Source organism: Carassius gibelio, chromosome B22 (genome assembly GCF_023724105.1).
Source record: "Carassius gibelio isolate Cgi1373 ecotype wild population from Czech Republic chromosome B22, carGib1.2-hapl.c, whole genome shotgun sequence".
Lineage (NCBI taxonomy): Eukaryota > Metazoa > Chordata > Actinopteri > Cypriniformes > Cyprinidae > Carassius > Carassius gibelio.
The window spans coordinates 39,530,756-39,548,255 of record NC_068417.1 but is presented as its reverse complement, the minus strand read 5'-3'; the positions used below and the strand labels follow the sequence as shown (position 1 = coordinate 39,548,255).

At 40.5% G+C, this 17,500-nt stretch overlaps 1 long non-coding RNA gene and 1 other non-coding gene across 2 annotated transcripts; one reads left to right on the top strand and one right to left on the bottom strand.

Moving 5' to 3' along the window:
- Positions 1 to 4,357: 4,357 nt before the first annotated feature.
- LOC127987493 (uncharacterized) lies at positions 4,358 to 13,186 on the top strand. The gene is made up of 3 exons (XR_008161227.1): positions 4,358 to 5,070; positions 8,951 to 9,057; positions 13,090 to 13,186. It is a non-coding gene; the product is annotated as an uncharacterized LOC127987493 (long non-coding RNA).
- Positions 13,187 to 17,037: 3,851 nt separating this feature from the next.
- Positions 17,038 to 17,156, bottom strand: LOC128006015 (5S ribosomal RNA). Its single transcript, XR_008178649.1, has one exon. It is a non-coding gene; the product is annotated as a 5S ribosomal RNA (ribosomal RNA).
- Positions 17,157 to 17,500: the final 344 nt, after the last annotated feature.

The following is a 17,500-nucleotide window of genomic DNA, read 5'->3' as shown; positions in this document are numbered from 1 at the left end:
ATCTTACAGTGTCATATATGGACACCGCCACATCGTGTCACATGCTTCCTGCACACTTCCTGGTAGTTATCTGGCCAAAACAACACTGAAACACCTCTGTACACACGAAATATCCAAATAATAAACCCGCGATTACGATAGTAAAGCTTGGTATGAGAATTTCTTGAGATCTGGGGCGTTTTTATAAAAAAAAAATCGAAAATGTACATGGGAAATGCTAACTTGTGCAGCGATGAAAAAGGCTACATATAATATATTTTTACAACAGTAAACGACCAAATTCCATCCCTGATCGCTAAAGGAAGTTATTATAAACACTCGATCGGGGTTTAAAGTGAGTTTTGAGTAAAAGTGTATTAATAATTTCATAAATTGTCTGCTGTAGCTAGATGCTAACGTTAGCTACAATGCTACTAATAGCAGGTGCTTTTCTTCTTCATAATGCATTTTTGTCTCAATAATTCACGTAAGGTCGTAAGAAAATGTTTTGTTGTATTTTTATAGTAAGACTTTTGATAAATAAGGGCTAAATGCAAAGAGAGACTGAAGTGAGATCGCTGCTTTGTTGCTTTGTAAAGCCTGAAAAACCACAATCAAGGCTAATAAAGGTGGAATAAAAACAAAAGAATAATTAAAGCTGCAAGCAGCGATGAACGGGCCCTCGCACCCTGGCTCACCAGCAGCGAGTGGCTTTAGTTAAAAGGTGAACGGTGAGAAATATGCGTTTAAACTCATAAATATAAGTAGAATATATCAATGTTTATTCTATATATGTGCCAATCTTCCTGTTGCCAGCAGGTGGCGCTATCATTATAATGGAATATTGGCCTTCAGATGTGTTCAGGGCAGGACTTTTATCGAACATGTGAGGTTTGGGGAGGATTGGACATTTTATGCCTGAGTTACAACAACATCCTATTTCATGGCGAAACATCGAAATTTGTCAGGCCGCCATGGACATGCCCTTAAACGAAACCACAAGATCTTCGCAATTTAAGATCGCAAAAGGCTTTAGATTACACTGACCAAGTTTGGTGTTGATCTGAATAAATCTCTAGGAGGAGTTCGTTAAAGTACAACCCCTGAATATAGCCAAAACAACACTAATTTTGCAGAGAAAATTCGAAATAACTGACTTCCTGTTGGGATTCGGATTTCGTACCAAGAGACTTTTTCGTAAATATTGGTGTGTTACATGTGTGTACCGATTTTTGTACATGTACGTGAAACATAGCTCGAGGCGCCCTCCGTTTAAAGTGTATACGCACTGCGTTGAAAGTGTATAGGTGGCGCTATCAAGCCATTTTGCCACACTCGATGGAATATTGGCCTTCAGATCTGTTTAGGCCAGGACCCTTATCACACAAGTTAAGTTTGGGCAAGATCGGACATTTTATGCCTGAGTTATAACATCTTTTATCCCCATGGCGAGACATCGAACTTCATCACGGCGCCATGGACACACCTTTTAACAAAAACTCAAGATCTTCACAACTGAACATCACACAGGTCTTTAGATTAGACTGACCACAAAAAAGACATTGATGTCATAAAATTTCTAGGAGTAGTTTGTCGCAGTGTAAAATATGTAACTTCCTGTTGCCAATAGCTGGCGCTATGACTATAACTGAATATTGGCATGCAGATCTGTTCAGGTCAAGAGTCGTATCCAACATGTGAAGTTTGGGGCAGATTGGACACTGTATGTCTGAGTTACAGCAACTTCCTTTTTCATGGCGAAACCTCTAAATTTGTCAGGCCGCCATGGACACGCCCTTTAACGAAACCTCAAGTCCTTCGCAATTTATTATCGCAAATGGCTTTAGATTACACTGACCAAGTTTGGTGTTGATCTGAATAAATCTCTAGGAGGAGTTTGTTAAAGTACAACCCCTGAAAATGGCAAAAACAACACCAATTTTGAAGGGAAAATTCAAAATAACCGACTTCCTGTTGGGATCCGGATTTCATACCAAGAGACTTTTTTGTAGGTATTGGAGTGTTACATGTGTGTACCAATTTTTGTACATGTACGTGAAACATAGCTCGAGGCGCACTCCGTTGAAAGTGTATAGGTGGCGCTATAGAGCCATTCTGCCACACCCAGTGGAATTTTGGCCTGCAGATCTGTTCAGGCCAGGACTCTAATCACACATGTGAAGTTTGGGGAAGATCGGACATTTTATGCCTGAGTTACAACATCTTTTATTCCCATGGCGAGACATCGAACTTCGTCGCGGCGCCATGAATAAGCCTTTCAACGAAAACTCAAGATCTTCACAACTGAACATCGCACTGGCCTTTAGATTAGACTGACCACAAAAAATACATTGATGTCATAAAATTTCTAGGAGTAGTTTGTCGCAGCGTAAAATATGTCACTTCCTGTTGCCAATAGGTGGCGCTATGACTATAACTGAATATGGGCATGTCAATCTGTTCAGCTTCGGAGTATCATCAAACATGTGAAGTTTGGGGCAGATTGGTCATTGTATGTCTGAGTTATAGCAACTTCATTTTTCATGGCGAATCATCGAAATTCGCCAGGCCGCCACGGACACGCCCTTCAACGAAAACTCAAGATCTTCGCAATTTAACATCGCAAAGGCCTTTAGATTAGGCATACCAAATTTGGTGTTGATTTGAAGAACTCTCTAGGAGGAGTTCGTTAAAATACAACACATGGAAATGACCAAAATTACACAAAATATGCTCATAATATTAAAAATAACCGACTTCCTGTTGGGTTTAGAATTTCGCTCCAAGAGTCTTTTTTGTAGGTATTGGTGTGTTACATATGTGTGCCAATTTTCGTACATGTACATGAAACATAGCTGGAAGGCTGTTGATTTTCTTAGTACAGGTGGCGCTGTCGAGCCATTTTGCCACACCCTCTTCTGAATCCTATATCAGACGAAAATTTTCACCAGGTTTTACGCGTGTGCAAAGTTTCATGACTTTTTGAGCATGTTAAAGCCCTCAAAAATGCGATTCATTCGGGAGAAGAAGAAGAAGAATAATAATAATAATAATAATAATTAAAGCTGCAAGCAGCGATGAACGGGCCCTCGCACCCGGGCTCACCGGCAGCGAGTGGCTTTAGTTAATAGGTGAACGGTGAGAAATATGCGTTTAAACTCATAAATATAAGTAGAATATATCAATGTTTATTCCATATATGTGCCAATCTTCCTGTTGCCAGCAGGTGGTGCTATCATTATAATGGAATATTGGCCTTCAGATGTGTTCAGGGCAGGACTTTTATCGAACATGTGAGGTTTGGGGAGGATTGGACATTTTATGCCTGAGTTACAACAACATCCTATTTCATGGCGAAACAATGAAATTTGTCAGGCCGCCATGGACACGCCCTTTAACGAAACCTCAAGATCTTCGCAATTTAAGATCGCAAAAGGCTTTAGATTACACTGACCAAGTTTGGTGTTGATCTGAATAAATATCTAGGAGGAGTTCGTTAAAGTACAACCCCTGAAAATGGCCAAAACAACACTAATTTTGCAGAGAAAATTCAAAATAACTGACTTCCTGTTGGGATTCGGACTTCGTACCAAGAGACTTTTTCGTAGATATTGGTGTTTTACATGTGTGTACCGATTTTTGTACATGTACGTGAAACATAGCTCAAGGCGCACTCCGTTTAAAGTGTATACGCACTCCGTTGAAAGTGTATAGGTGGCGCTATTGAGCCATTTTGCCACACTCGATGGAATATTGGCCTTCAGATCTGTCCAGGCCAGGACCCTTATAGATTGACCACAAAAAAGACATTGATGTCATAAAATTTCTAGGAGTAGTTTGTCGCAGTGTAAAATATGTAACTTCCTGTTGCCAATAGTTGGCGCTATGACTATAACTGAATATTGGCATGTAGATCTGTTCAGGTCAAGAGTCTTATCCAACATGTGAAGTTTGGGGCAGATTGGACATTGTATGTCTGAGTTACAGCAACTTCCTTTTTCATGGCGAAACATCGAAATTTGTCAGGCCGCCATGGACCCGCCCTTTAACGAAACCTCAAGTCCTTCGCAATTTATTATCGCAAAGGGCTTTAGATTACACTGACCAAGTTTGGTGTTGATCTGAATAAATCTCTAGGAGGAGTTCGTTAAAGTACAACCCCTGAAAATGGCAAAAACAACAGCAATTTTGAAGGGAAAATTCTAAATAATCGACTTCCTGTTGGGATCCGGATTTCGTACAAAGAGACTTTTTTGTAGGTATTGGAGTGTTTCATGTGTGTACCAATTTTTGTACATGTACGTGAAACATAGCTCGAGGCGCACTCCGTTGAAAGAGTATAGGTGGCGCTATAGAGCCATTCTGCCAGACCCGGTGGAATATTGGCCTGAAGATCAGTTCAGGCCAGGACTCTTATCACACATGTGAAGTTTGGGGAAGATCGGACATCTTATGCCTGAGTTATAACATCTTTTATTCGCATGGCGAGACATCGAACTTCGTCGCGGCGCCATGAACAAGCCTTTTAACGAAAACTCAAGATCTTCACAACTGAACATCGCACAGGCCTTTAGATTAGACTGACCACAAAAAAGACATTGATGTCATAAAATTTCTAGGAGTAGTTCGTCGCAGCGTAAAATATGTCACTTCCTGTTGCCAATAGGTGGCGCTATGACTATAACTGAATATGGGCATGTCAATCTGTTCAGGTTCGGAGTCTCATCAAACATGTGAAGTTTGGGGCAGATTGGTCATTGTATGTGTGAGTTATAGCAACTTCATTTTTCATGGCGAATCATCGAAATTCGCCAGGCCGCCACGGACACGCCCTTCAACGAAAAGTCAGGATCTTCGCAATTTAACATCGCAAAGGCCTTTAGATTAGGCATACCAAATTTGGTGTTGATTTGAAGAACTCTCTAGGAGGAGTTCGTTAAAATACAACACATGGAAATGACCAAAATTACACAAAATATGCTCATAATATTAAAAATAACTGACTTCCTGTTGGGTTTAGAATTTCGCTCCAAGAGTCTTTTTTGTAGGTATTGGTGTGTTACATATGTGTGCCAATTTTCGTGCATGTACGTGAAACATAGCTGGAAGGCTGTTGATTTTCTTGCTATAGGTGGCGCTGTCGAGCCATTTTGCCACACCCTCTTCTGAATCCTATATCAGACGAAAATTTTCACCAGGTTTGACGAGTGTGCAAAGTTTCATGACTTTTTGAGCATGTTAAAGCCCTCAAAAATGCGATTCATTCGGGAGAAGAAGAAGAAGAAGAAGAAGAAGAATAATAATAAAAAACAAAGCAGATACAAGAGGGTCCTCGCACCTCGGTGCTCGGGCCCTAATTAAAGCTGCAAGCAGCGATGAACGGGCCCTCGCACCCGGGCTCACCGCCATCGTGTGGCTTTAGTAAAAAGGTGAACGTTGAGAAATATGCATTTAATGTCCTAAATATAAGTGGAATATATCAAAGTATATCCCATATATGTGCCAATCTTACCGTTGCCAGCAGGTGGCGCTATCATTATAATGGAATATTGGCCTTCAGATGTGTTCAGGCAAGGACTCTTATCAAACAAGTGAAGTTTGGGGAAGATTGAACATTTTATGCTTGAGTTACAATAACTTCTCTTGCTGTGGCAAGACATCAAATTTTGTCATGGCGCCATGGAAATGCCCTTTAACAAAAACTCAAGATCTTCAAAAGTTAACATTGCACAGGCCTTTAGATTAGACTGACCACAAAATATATGTTAATCTCAAAAAAATTATAGGAGTAGTTTGTCGCAGTGTAAAATATGTAACTTCCTGTTGCCAATAGGTGGCGCTATGACTATAACTGAATATTGGCATGTAGATCTGTTCAGGTCAAGAGTCTTATCCAACATGTGAAGTTTGGGGCAGATTGGACATTGTATGTCTGAGTTACAGCAACTTCCTTTTTCATGGCGAAACATCGAAATTTGTCAGGCCGCCATGAACAAGCCTTTTAACGAAAACTCAAGATCTTCACAACTGAACATCGCACAGGCCTTTAGATTAGACTGACCACAAAAAAGACACTGATGTCATAAAATTTCTAGGAGTAGTTCGTCGCAGCGTAAAATATGTCACTTCCTGTTGCCAATAGGTGGCGCTATGACTATAACTGAATATGGGCATGTCAATCTGTTCAGGTTCGGAATCTCAGCAAACATGTGAAGTTTGGGGCAGATTGGACATTGTATGTGTGAGTTATAGCAACTTCATTTTTCATGGCGAATCATCGAAATTCGCCAGGCCGCCACGGACACGCCCTTCAGCGAAAACTCAAGATCTTCGCAATTTAACATCGCAAAGGCCTTTAGATTAGGCATACCAAATTTGGTGTTGATTTGAAGAAATCTCTAGGAGGAGTTCGTTAAAATACAACACATGGAAATGACCAAAATTACACAAAATATGCTCATAATATTAAAAATAACCGACTTCCTGTTGGGTTTAGAATTTCGCTCCAAGAGTCTTTTTTGTAGGTATTGGTGTGTTACATATGTGTGCCAATTTTCGTGCATGTACGCGAAACATAGCTGGAAGGCTGTTGATTTTCTTGGTATAGGTGGCGCTGTCGAGCCATTTTGCCACACCTTCTTCTGAATCCTATATCAGACGAAAATTTTCACCAGGTTTGACGCGTGTGCAAAGTTTCATGACTTTTTGAGCATGTTAAAGCCTTCAAAAATGCGATTCATTCGGGAGAAGAATAATAATAATAATAATAATAATAATAATTAAAGCTGCAAGCAGCGATGAACGGGCCCTCGCACCCGGGCTCACCGGCAGCGAGTGGCTTTAGTTAATAGGTGAACGGTGAGAAATATGCGTTTAAACTCATAAATATAAGTAGAATATATCAATGTTTATTCCATATATGTGACAATCTTCCTGTTGCCAGCAGGTGGCGCTATCATTATAGTGGAATATTGGCCTTCAGATGTGTTCAGGGCAGGACTTTTGTCGAACATGTGAAGTTTGGGGAGGATTGGACATTTTATGCCTGAGTTACAACAACATCCTATTTCATGGCGAAACATCGAAATTTGTCAGGCCGCCATGGACACGCCCTTTAACGAAACCTCAAGATCTTTGCAATTTAAGATCGCAAAAGCCTTTAGATTACACTGACCAAGTTTGGTGTTGATCTAAATAAATCTCTAGGAGGAGTTTGTTAAAGTACGACCCCTGAAAATGGCCAAAACAACACCAATTTTGCAGAGAAAAATCTAAATAACTGACTTCCTGTTGGGATTCGGATTTCGTACCAAGAGACTTTTTCGTAGATATTGGTGAGTTACATGTGTGTACCGATTTTTGTACATGTACGTGAAACATAGCTCGAGGCGCACTCCGTTTAAAGTGTATACGCACTCCGTTGAAAGTGTATAGGTGGCGCTATCGAGCCATTTTGTCACACTCGATGGAATATTGGCCTTCAGATCTGTTTAGGCCAGGTCCCTTATCACACAAGTGAAGTTTGGGCAAGATCGGACATTTTATGCCTGAGTTATAACATCTTTTATTCCCATGGCGAGACATCGAACTTCAACACGGCGCCATGGACACACCTTTTAACAAACACTCAAGATCTTCACAACTAAACATCACACAGGTCTTAAGATTAGACTGACCACAAAAAAGACATTGATGTCATACAATTTCTAGAAATAGTCTGTCACAGTGTAAAATATGTCACTTCCTGTTGCCAATAGGTGGCGCTATGACTATAACTGAATATGGGCATGTAGATCTGTTCAGGTCAAGAGTCTCATCCAACATGTGAAGTTTGGGGCAGATTGGACATTGTATGTCTGAGTTACAGCAACTTCCTTTTTCATGGTGAAACATCGAAATTTGTCAGACCGCCATGGACACGCCCTTTAACGAAACCTCAAGTCCTTCGGAATTTAACATCACTAATGGCTTTAGATTACACTGACCAAGTTTGGTATTGATCTGAATAAATCTCTAGGAGGAGTTCGTTAAAGTACAACCCCTGAAAATGGCAAAAACAACACCAATTTTGAAGGGAAAATTCAAAATAACCGACTTCCTGTTGGGATCCGGATTTTGTACCAAGAGACTTTTTTGTAGGTATTGGAGTGTTACATGTGTGTACCAATTTTTGTACATGTACGTGAAACATAGCTCGAGGCGCACTCCGTTGAAAGTGTATAGGTGGCGCTATAGAGCCATTCTGCCACACCCGGTGGAATATTGGCCTGCAGATCTGTTCAGGCCAGGACTCTTATCACACGTGTGAAGTTTGGGGAAGATCGGACATTTTATGCCTGAGTTATAACATCTTTTATTCCCATGGCGAGACATCGAACTTCGTTGCGGCGCCATGAGCAAGCCTTTTAACGAAAACTCAAGATCTTCACAACTGAACATCGCACAGGCCTTTAGATTAGACTGAACACAAAAAAGACATTGATGTCATAAAATTTCTAGGAGTAGTTCGTCGCAGCGTAAAATATGTCACTTCCTGTTGCCAATAGGTGGCGCTATGACTATAACTGAATATGGGCATGTCAATCTGTTCAGGTTCGGAGTCTCATCAAACATGTGAAGTTTGGGGCAGATTGGACATTGTATGTGTGAGTTATAGCAACTTCATTTTTCATGGCGAATCATCGAAATTCGCCAGGACGCCACGGACACGCCCTTCAACGAAAACTCAAGATCTTCGCAATTTAACATCGCAAAGGCCTTTAGATTAGGCATACCAAATTTGGTGTTGATTTGAAGAACTCTCTAGGAGGAGTTCGTTAAAATACAACACATGGAAATGACCAAAATTACACAAAATATGCTCATAATATTAAAAATAACCGACTTCCTGTTGGGTTTAGAATTTCGCTCCAAGAGTCTTTTTTGTAGGTATTGGTGTGTTACATATGTGTGCCAATTTTCGTGCATGTAGGTGAAACATAGCTGGAAGGCTGTTGATTTTCTTGGTATAGGTGGCGCTGTCGAGCCATTTTGCCACACCCTCTTCTGAATCCTATATCAGACGAAAATTTTCACCAGGTTTGACGCGTGTGCAAAGTTTCATGACTTTTTGAGCATGTTAAATTATGCCTGAGTTACAACAACTTCTCTTGCTGTGGCGAGACATCAAAATTTGTCATGGCGTCATGGACACGCCCTTTAACAAAAACTCAAGATCTCCACAAGTTAACATTGCACAGGCCTTTAGATTAGACTGAATACAAAAAATACTTTAATCTCAAAAAAATTCTATGAGTAGTTTGTCGCAGCCTGAAACATGTCACTTCCTGTTGCCAGCAGGTGGCGCTATGACTGTAACTGAAAATGGGCATGTAGATCTGTTAAGGGCAGAAGTCTTATCTAACATGTGAAGTGTGGGGCAGATTGGACATTGTATGTCTGAGTTACAACAACTTCCTTTTTCATGGCGAAATATCGAAATTTGGCAGGCCGCCATGGACACGCCCTTTAACGAAACCTCAAGATCTTCGCAATTTAACATCACAAAGGTCTTTAGATTACACTGACCAAGTTTGGTGTTGATCTGAATAAATCTCTAGGAGGAGTTCGTTGAAGTACAACCCCTGAAAATGGCAAAAACAACGCCAATTTTGCAGAGAAAATTCTAAATAACCGACTTCCTGTTGGGATTCGGATTTCGTACCAAGATACTTTTTTGTAGGTATTGGTGTGTTACATGTGTGTACCGATTTTTGTACATGTACGTGAAACATAGCTCGAGGCACACTCCGTTGAAAGTGTATAGGTGGCGCTATCGAGCCATTTTGCCACACCCGATGGAATATTGGCCTTCAGATGTGTTCAGGCCAGGACTCTTATCACACATGTGAAGTTTGGGGAAGATCGGACATTTTATGCCTGAGTTATAACATCTTTTATTCCCATGGCGGGACATCGAACTTTGCCATGGCGCCGTGGACACGCCTTTTAACGAAAACTCAAGATCTTCACAACTTAACATCGCACAGGCCTTTAGATTAGACTGACCACAAAAAAGACATTGATGTCAAAAAATTTCTAGGAGTAGTTCATCACAGCATAAAATATGTCACTTCCTGTTGCCAATAGGTGGCGCTGTGACTATAACTGAATATGGGCATGTCAATCTGTTCAGGTTTGGAGTCACATCAAACATGTGAAGTTTGGGGCTGATTGGACATTGTATGTCTGAGTTATAGCTACTTCATTTTTCATGGCGAATCATCGAAATTCGCCAGGCCGCCACGGACACGCCCTTCAACGAAAACTCAAGATCTTCGCAATTTAACATCTCAATGGCCTTTAGATTAGGCATACCAAATTTGGTGTTGATCTGAATTAATCTCTAGGACGAGTTCGTTAAAATACAATGCATGGAAATGGCAAAAATGACAAAAAATTTGCTCATAATATTAAAAATAACCAACTTCCTGTTGGGTTTAGAATTTTGCTCCAAGAGTCTTTTTTGTAGGTCTTGGTGTCTTACATGTATTTACCGATTTTCAGACATGTGCGTGAAACGTAGCTCGAGGCGCACACCGCTGAACGTGTATAGGTGGCGCTATCGAGCCATTTTGCCACGCCCACTTCTGAAACCCATATCAGACGTAAATTTTCGCCAGTTCGGAGGTGTGTGCAAATTTTCCTGACTTTTTGAGTATGTTTAGGCCTTCAAAAACGCGATTCATTGGGGAGAAGAATAATAATAATAATAATAATAAACGGAGCAGATACAATAGGGTCCTTACACCTTCGGTGCTCGGGCCCTAATTAAAGCTGCAAGCAGCGATGAACGGGCCCTCGCACCCGGGCTCACCGGCAGCGAGTGGCTTTAGTTAATAGGTGAACGGTGAGAAATATGCGTTTAAACTCATAAATATAAGTAGAATATATCAATGTTTATTCCATATATGTGCCAATCTTCCTGTTGCCAGCAGGTGGCGCTATCATTATAATGGAATATTGCCCTTCAGATGTGTTCAGAGCAGGACTTTTATCGAACATGTGAGGTTTGGGGAGGATTGGACATTTTATGTCTGAGTTACAACAACATCCTATTTCATGGCAAAACAACAAAATTTGTCAGGCCGCCATGGACACGCCCTTTAACGAAACCTCAAGATCTTCGCAATTTAAGATCGCAAAAGGCTTTAGATTACTCTGACCAAGTTTGGTGTTGATCTGAATAAATATCTAGGAGGAGTTCGTTAAAGTACAACCCCTGAAAATGGCCAAAACAACACTAATTTTGCACAGAAAATTCTAAATAACTGACTTCCTGTTGGGATTTGGATTTCGTAACAAGAGACTTTTTCGTAGATATTGGTGTGTTACATGTGTGTACCGATTTTTGTACATGTACGTGAAACATAGCTCGAGGCGCACTCCGTTTAAAGTGTATACGCACTCCGTTGAAAGTGTATAGGTGGCGCTATCAAGCCATTTTGCCACACTCGATGGAATATTGGCCTTCAGATCTGTTCAGGCCAGGACCCTTATCACACAAGTGAAGTTTGGGCAAGATCAGACATTTTATGCCTGAGTTATAACATCTTTTATTCCCATGGCGAGACATCGAACTTCATCACGGCGCTATTGGACACACCTTTTAACAAAAACTCAAGATCTTCACAACTAAACATCACACAGGTCTTTAGATTAGACTGACCACAAAAAAGACATTGATGTCATAAAATTTCTAGGAGTAGTTTGTTGCAGTGTAAAATATGTAACTTCCTGTTGCCAATAGGTGGCGCTATGAGTATAACTGAATATTGGCATGTAGATCTGTTCAGGTCAAGAGTCTTATCCAACATGTGAAGTTTGGGGCAGATTGGACATTGTATGTCTTGAGTTACAGCAACTTCCTTTTTCATGGCGAAACATCGAAATTTGTCAGGCCGCCATGGACCCGCCCTTTAACGAAACGTCAAGTCCTTCGCAATTTATTATCGCAAAGGGCTTTAGATTACACTGACCAAGTTTGGTGTTGATCTGAATAAATCTCTAGGAGGAGTTCGTTAAAGTACAACCCCTGAAAATGGCAAAAACAACACCAATTTTGAAGGGAAAATTCAAAATAACCGACTTCCTGTTGGGATCCGGATTTCGTACCAAGAGACTTTTTTGTAGGTATTGGAGTGTTACATGTGTGTACCAATTTTTGTACATGTACGTGAAACATAGCTCGAGGCGCACTCCGTTGAAAGTGTATAGGTGGCGCTATAGAGCCATTCTGCCACACCCGGTGGAATATTGGCCTGCAGATCTGTTCAGGTCAGGACTCTTATCAAACATGTGAAGTTTGGGGAAGATCGGACATTTTATGCCTGAGTTATAACATCTTTTATTCCCATGGCGAGACATCGAATTTCGTCGCGGCGCCATGAACAAGCCTTTTAACGAAAACTCAAGATCTTCACAACTGAACATCGCACAGGCCTTTAGATTAGACTGACCACAAAAAAGACATTGATGTCATAAAATTTCTAGGAGTAGTTCGTCGCAGCGTAAAATATGTCACTTCCTGTTGCCAATAGGTGGCGCTATGACTATAACTAAATATGGGCATGTCAATCTGTTCAAGTTCGGAGTCTCATCAAACATGTGAAGTTTGGGGCAGATTGGACATTGTATGTGTGAGTTATAGCAACTTCATTTTTCATGGCGAATCATCGAAATTCGCCAGGCCGCCACGGACACGCCCTTCAACGAAAACTCAAGATCTTCGCAATTTAACATCGCAAAGGCCTTTAGATTAGGCATACCAAATTTGGTGTTGATTTGAAGAACTCTCTAGGAGGAGTTCGTTAAAATACAACACATGGAAATGACCAAAATTACACAAAATATGCTCATAATATTAAAAATAACCGACTTCCTGCTGGGTTTAGAATTTCGCTCCAAGAGTCTTTTTTGTAGGTATTGGTGTGTTACATATGTGTGCCGATTTTCGTGCATGTACGTGAAACATAGCTGGAAGGCTGTTGATTTTCTTAGTATAGGTGGCGCTGTCGAGCCATTTTGCCACACCCTCTTCTGAATCCTATATCAGACAAAAATTTTCACCAGGTTTGACGCGTGTGCAAAGTTTCATGACTTTTTGAGCATGTTAAAGCCCTCAAAAATGCGATTCATTCGGGAGAAGAAGAAGAAGAAGAAGAAGAATTAAAGCTGCAAGCAGCGATGAACGGGCCCTCGCACCCGGGCTCACAGCAATCGTGTGGCTTTAGTAAAAAGGTGAACGTTGAGAAATATGCATTTAATGTCCTAAATATAAGTTGAATATATCAAAGTATATCCCATATATGTGCCAATCTTCCTGTTGCCAGCAGGTGGCGCTATCATTATAATGGAATATTGGCCTTCAGATGTGTTCAGGCCAGGACTTTTATCAAACATGTGAAGTTTGGGGAAGATTGAACATTTTATGCTTGAGTTACAACAACTTCTCTTGCTGTGGCAAGACATCACATTTTGTCATGGCGCCATGGAAACACCCTTTAACAAAAACTCAAGATCTCCAAAAGTTAACATTGCACAGGCGTTTAGATTAGACTGACCACAAAATATATGTTAATCTCAAAAAAATTATAGGAGTAGTTTGTCGCAGCCTAAAACATGTCACTTCCTGTTGCCAGCAGGTGGCGCCATTACTATAACTGAATATGGGCATGTTGATCTGTTAAGGGCAGAAGTCTTAACTAACATGTGAAGTTTGGTGCAGATTGGACATTGTATGTCTGAGTTACAGCAACTTCCTTTTCATCGCAATATATCAAAATTTGTCAGGCCGCCATGGACACGTCCTTTAACGAAACCTCAAGATCTTCGCAATTTAACAATGCAAAGGCCTTTAGATTACACTGACCAAGTTTGGTGAAGATCTGAATAAATCTCTAGGAGGAGTTAGTTAAAGTACAACCCCTGAAAATGGCAAAAACAACACCAATTTTGCAGAGAAAATTCTAAATAACTGACTTCCTGTTGGGATTCGGATTTCGTACCAAGAGACTTTTTTGTAGGTATTGGTGTGTTACATGTGTGTACTGATTTTTGTACATGTACGTGAAACATAGCTCGATGCACACTCCGTTGAAAGTGCATACGCACTCCGTTGAAAGTGTATAGGTGGCGCTATCGAGCCATTTTGCCACACCCAATGGAATATTTGCCTTCATATATGTTCAGGCCAGGACCCTTATCACACACGTGAAGTTAGGGGAAGATCGGACATTTTATGCCTGAGTTATAACATCTTTTATTCCCATGGCGAGACATCGAACTTCGTCACGGCGCCATGGACACGCCTTTTAACGAAAACCCAAGATCTTCACAACTAAACATCACACAGGTCTTTAGATTAGACTGATCACAAAAAAGACATTGATGTCATAAAATTTGTAGAAATAGTCTGTCACAGTGTAAAATATGTCACTTCCTGTTGCCAACAGGTGGCGCTATGACTATAACTGAATATGGGCATGTCGATCTGTTCAGGTCAAGAGTCTCATCCAACATGTGAAGTTTGGGGCAGATTGGACATTGTATGTCTGAGTAACATCAACTTCTTTTTTCATGGCGAAACATCGAAATTTGTCAGGCCGCCATGGACACGCCCTTTAACGAAACCTCAAGTCCATCACAATTTAACATCGCAAATGGCTTTAGATTACACTGACCAAGTTTGGTGTTGATCTGAATAAATCTCTAGGAGGAGTTTGTTAAAGTACAACCCCCGAAAATGGCAAAAACAACACCAATTTTGAAGGGAAAATTCAAAATAACCGACTTCCTGTTGGGATCCGGATTTCGTACCAAGAGACTTTTTTGTAGGTATTGGAGTGTAACATGTGTGTACCAATTTTTTTACATGTACGTGAAACATAGCTCGAGGCGCACTCCGTTGAAAGTGTATAGGTGGCGCTATAGAGCCATTCTGCCACACACGGTGGAATATTGGCCTGCAGATCTGTTCAGGCCAGGACTCTTATCACACATGTGAAGTTTGGGGAAGATCGGACATTTTATGCCTGAGTTATAACATCTTTTATTCCCATGGCGAGACATCGAACTTCGTCGCGGCGCCATGAACAAGCCTTTTAACGAAAACCCAAGATCTTCACAACTGAACATCGCACAGGCCTTTAGATTAGACTGACCACAAAAAAGACATTGATGTCAAAAAATTTCTAGGAGTAGTTCTTCGGAGCATAAAATATGACACTTCCTGTTGCCAATAGGTGGCGCTATGACTATAACTGAATATGGGCATGTCAATCTGTTCAGTTCCAGAGTCTTATCAACCATGTGAAGTTTGAGGCAGATTGGACATTGTATGTCTGAGTTCTAGCAACTTCATTTTTCATGGCGAATCATCGAAATTCGCCAGGCCGCCACGGACACGCCCATTAACGAAAACTCAAAATCTTCGCAATTTAACATCGCAAAGGCCTTTAGATTAGGCATACCAAATTTGGTGTTTATCTGAATAAATCTCTAGGAGGAGTTCGTTAAAATACAACGCATGGAAATGACAAAAATGACACAAAATTTGCTCATAAAATTAAAAATAACCGACTTCCTGTTGGGTTTAGAATTTTGGTCCAAGAGACTTTTTTGTAGGTATTGGAGAGTTACATGTGTATACCAATTTTCATACATGTACATGAAACGTAGCTCGAGGCGCACACCGTTGAACGTGTATAGGTGGCGCTGTTGAGCCATTTTGCCACACCCACTTCTGAAACCCATATCATATGTACATTTTCGCCGGTTCTGAGGTGTGTGCAAAGTTTCATGACTTTTTGAATATGTTTAGGCCCTCAAAAATGCGATTCATTATGGAGAAGAAGAATAATAATAATAATAATAATAATAATAATAAATGGAGCAATTCCAAGAGGGTCCTCACACCATCGGTGCTCGGGCCCTAATAAAAAACAAAGCAGATACAAGAGGGTCCTCGCACCTCGGTGCTCGGGCCCTAATAATAAACAAAGCAGATACAAGAGGGTCCTCGCACCTCGGTGCTCGGGCCCTAATAATAATAATAAACAAAGCAGATACAAGAGGGTCCTCGCACCTCGGTGCTCGGGCCCTAATGATAAAAGAATAATGCGGATAATGTGTCATACCTGGCGGAGGTGTGAAAGACTCGTTTGGTGAGAACAATACAATCATGAAACGGGAAGTTTTCACAGCCAAACACACATATAAAACACACATCAGTGTTTACATGTGAGATCTTACAGAGATGACAAGGGCCATAAATCAATCTGATTAGCCTTCTCTAAAAACACACATGACATGGCCTTAGAAAATATTTCATAAAATTCACAGTTTTACAGATTCGATTATGACATTTTTTATGAAGTTTTGGAAGACTTGTGGCCTTAGCTACACTGTGTTTTCAAACTCATATCCTACATCAACAATTTTTTAAATACATTTAAAACATATGTTTTTAATATTTTTATTTTTGTTTTTATGTTTGAGCTTATATATCTCTATTATCATAACAGTCTGAGTGATTCTGATTCCTGAACAGTAAACTTTAAAGTGTCAGCTTTGTGAACAAAGGTTGATTATGTATCTAGTCAGAAAGAATCATGAGCAGAAACCTTTTTATTTTGGGTATGTCATTTCTGTCTCCATGCCAAAAAAGGGGGGTTACTAGTAAGGGGTTAAAGACCAGCCAATCTAATCGCCAGTACATTATATAAGTAGGAAAGAAAACCCAAAAGCTTAGTGCACCTGGTATTCCTAGGCAGTCTCTCATCAAAGTACTAACAAGACCTAAACCTGCTAAGATTCAGAGATCGGGCATTGACTCTATTTTTTGGCGAAATTATTATATACTAAGTGAAAAATGTCCAAAAAGCTTACAGCACCTGGTATTCCCAGGCGGTCTCCAATCCAAGTACTAACCAGACCTAAACCTGCTAAGATTCAGAGATCAGGGCATTGACTCTATTTTTTGGAAAAAATTATTATATACTAAGTGAAAAATGTCCAAAAAGCTTACAGCACCTGGTATTCCGAGGCGGTCTCCCATCCAAGTACCAACCAGGCCCAAACCTGCTTAGCTTCCGAGATCAGACGAGATGGGGCATAGCCAGGTTGGTATGACCGTAAGCCAAGACTGCTGCAAAGAGAGGGCTACTTAATGACCGACCAATCTAATTGCCAGTACATTATATAAGTAGGAAAGAAAACCCAAAAGCTTAAAGCACCTGGTATTCCTAGGTAGTCTCTCATCAAAGTACTAACCAGACCTAAACCTGCTAAGATTCAGAGATCGGGCATTGACTCTTTTTTTTTTTTTTAATGAAAGATTATTATATAATTCGTGAAATTTTCCAAAAAGATTAAATCAATCAATCAATCAATCACCTTTATTTATATAGTGCTTTAAACAAAATACATTGCGCCAAAGCACTGAACAACATTCATTTGGAAAACAGTGTCTCAATAATGCAAA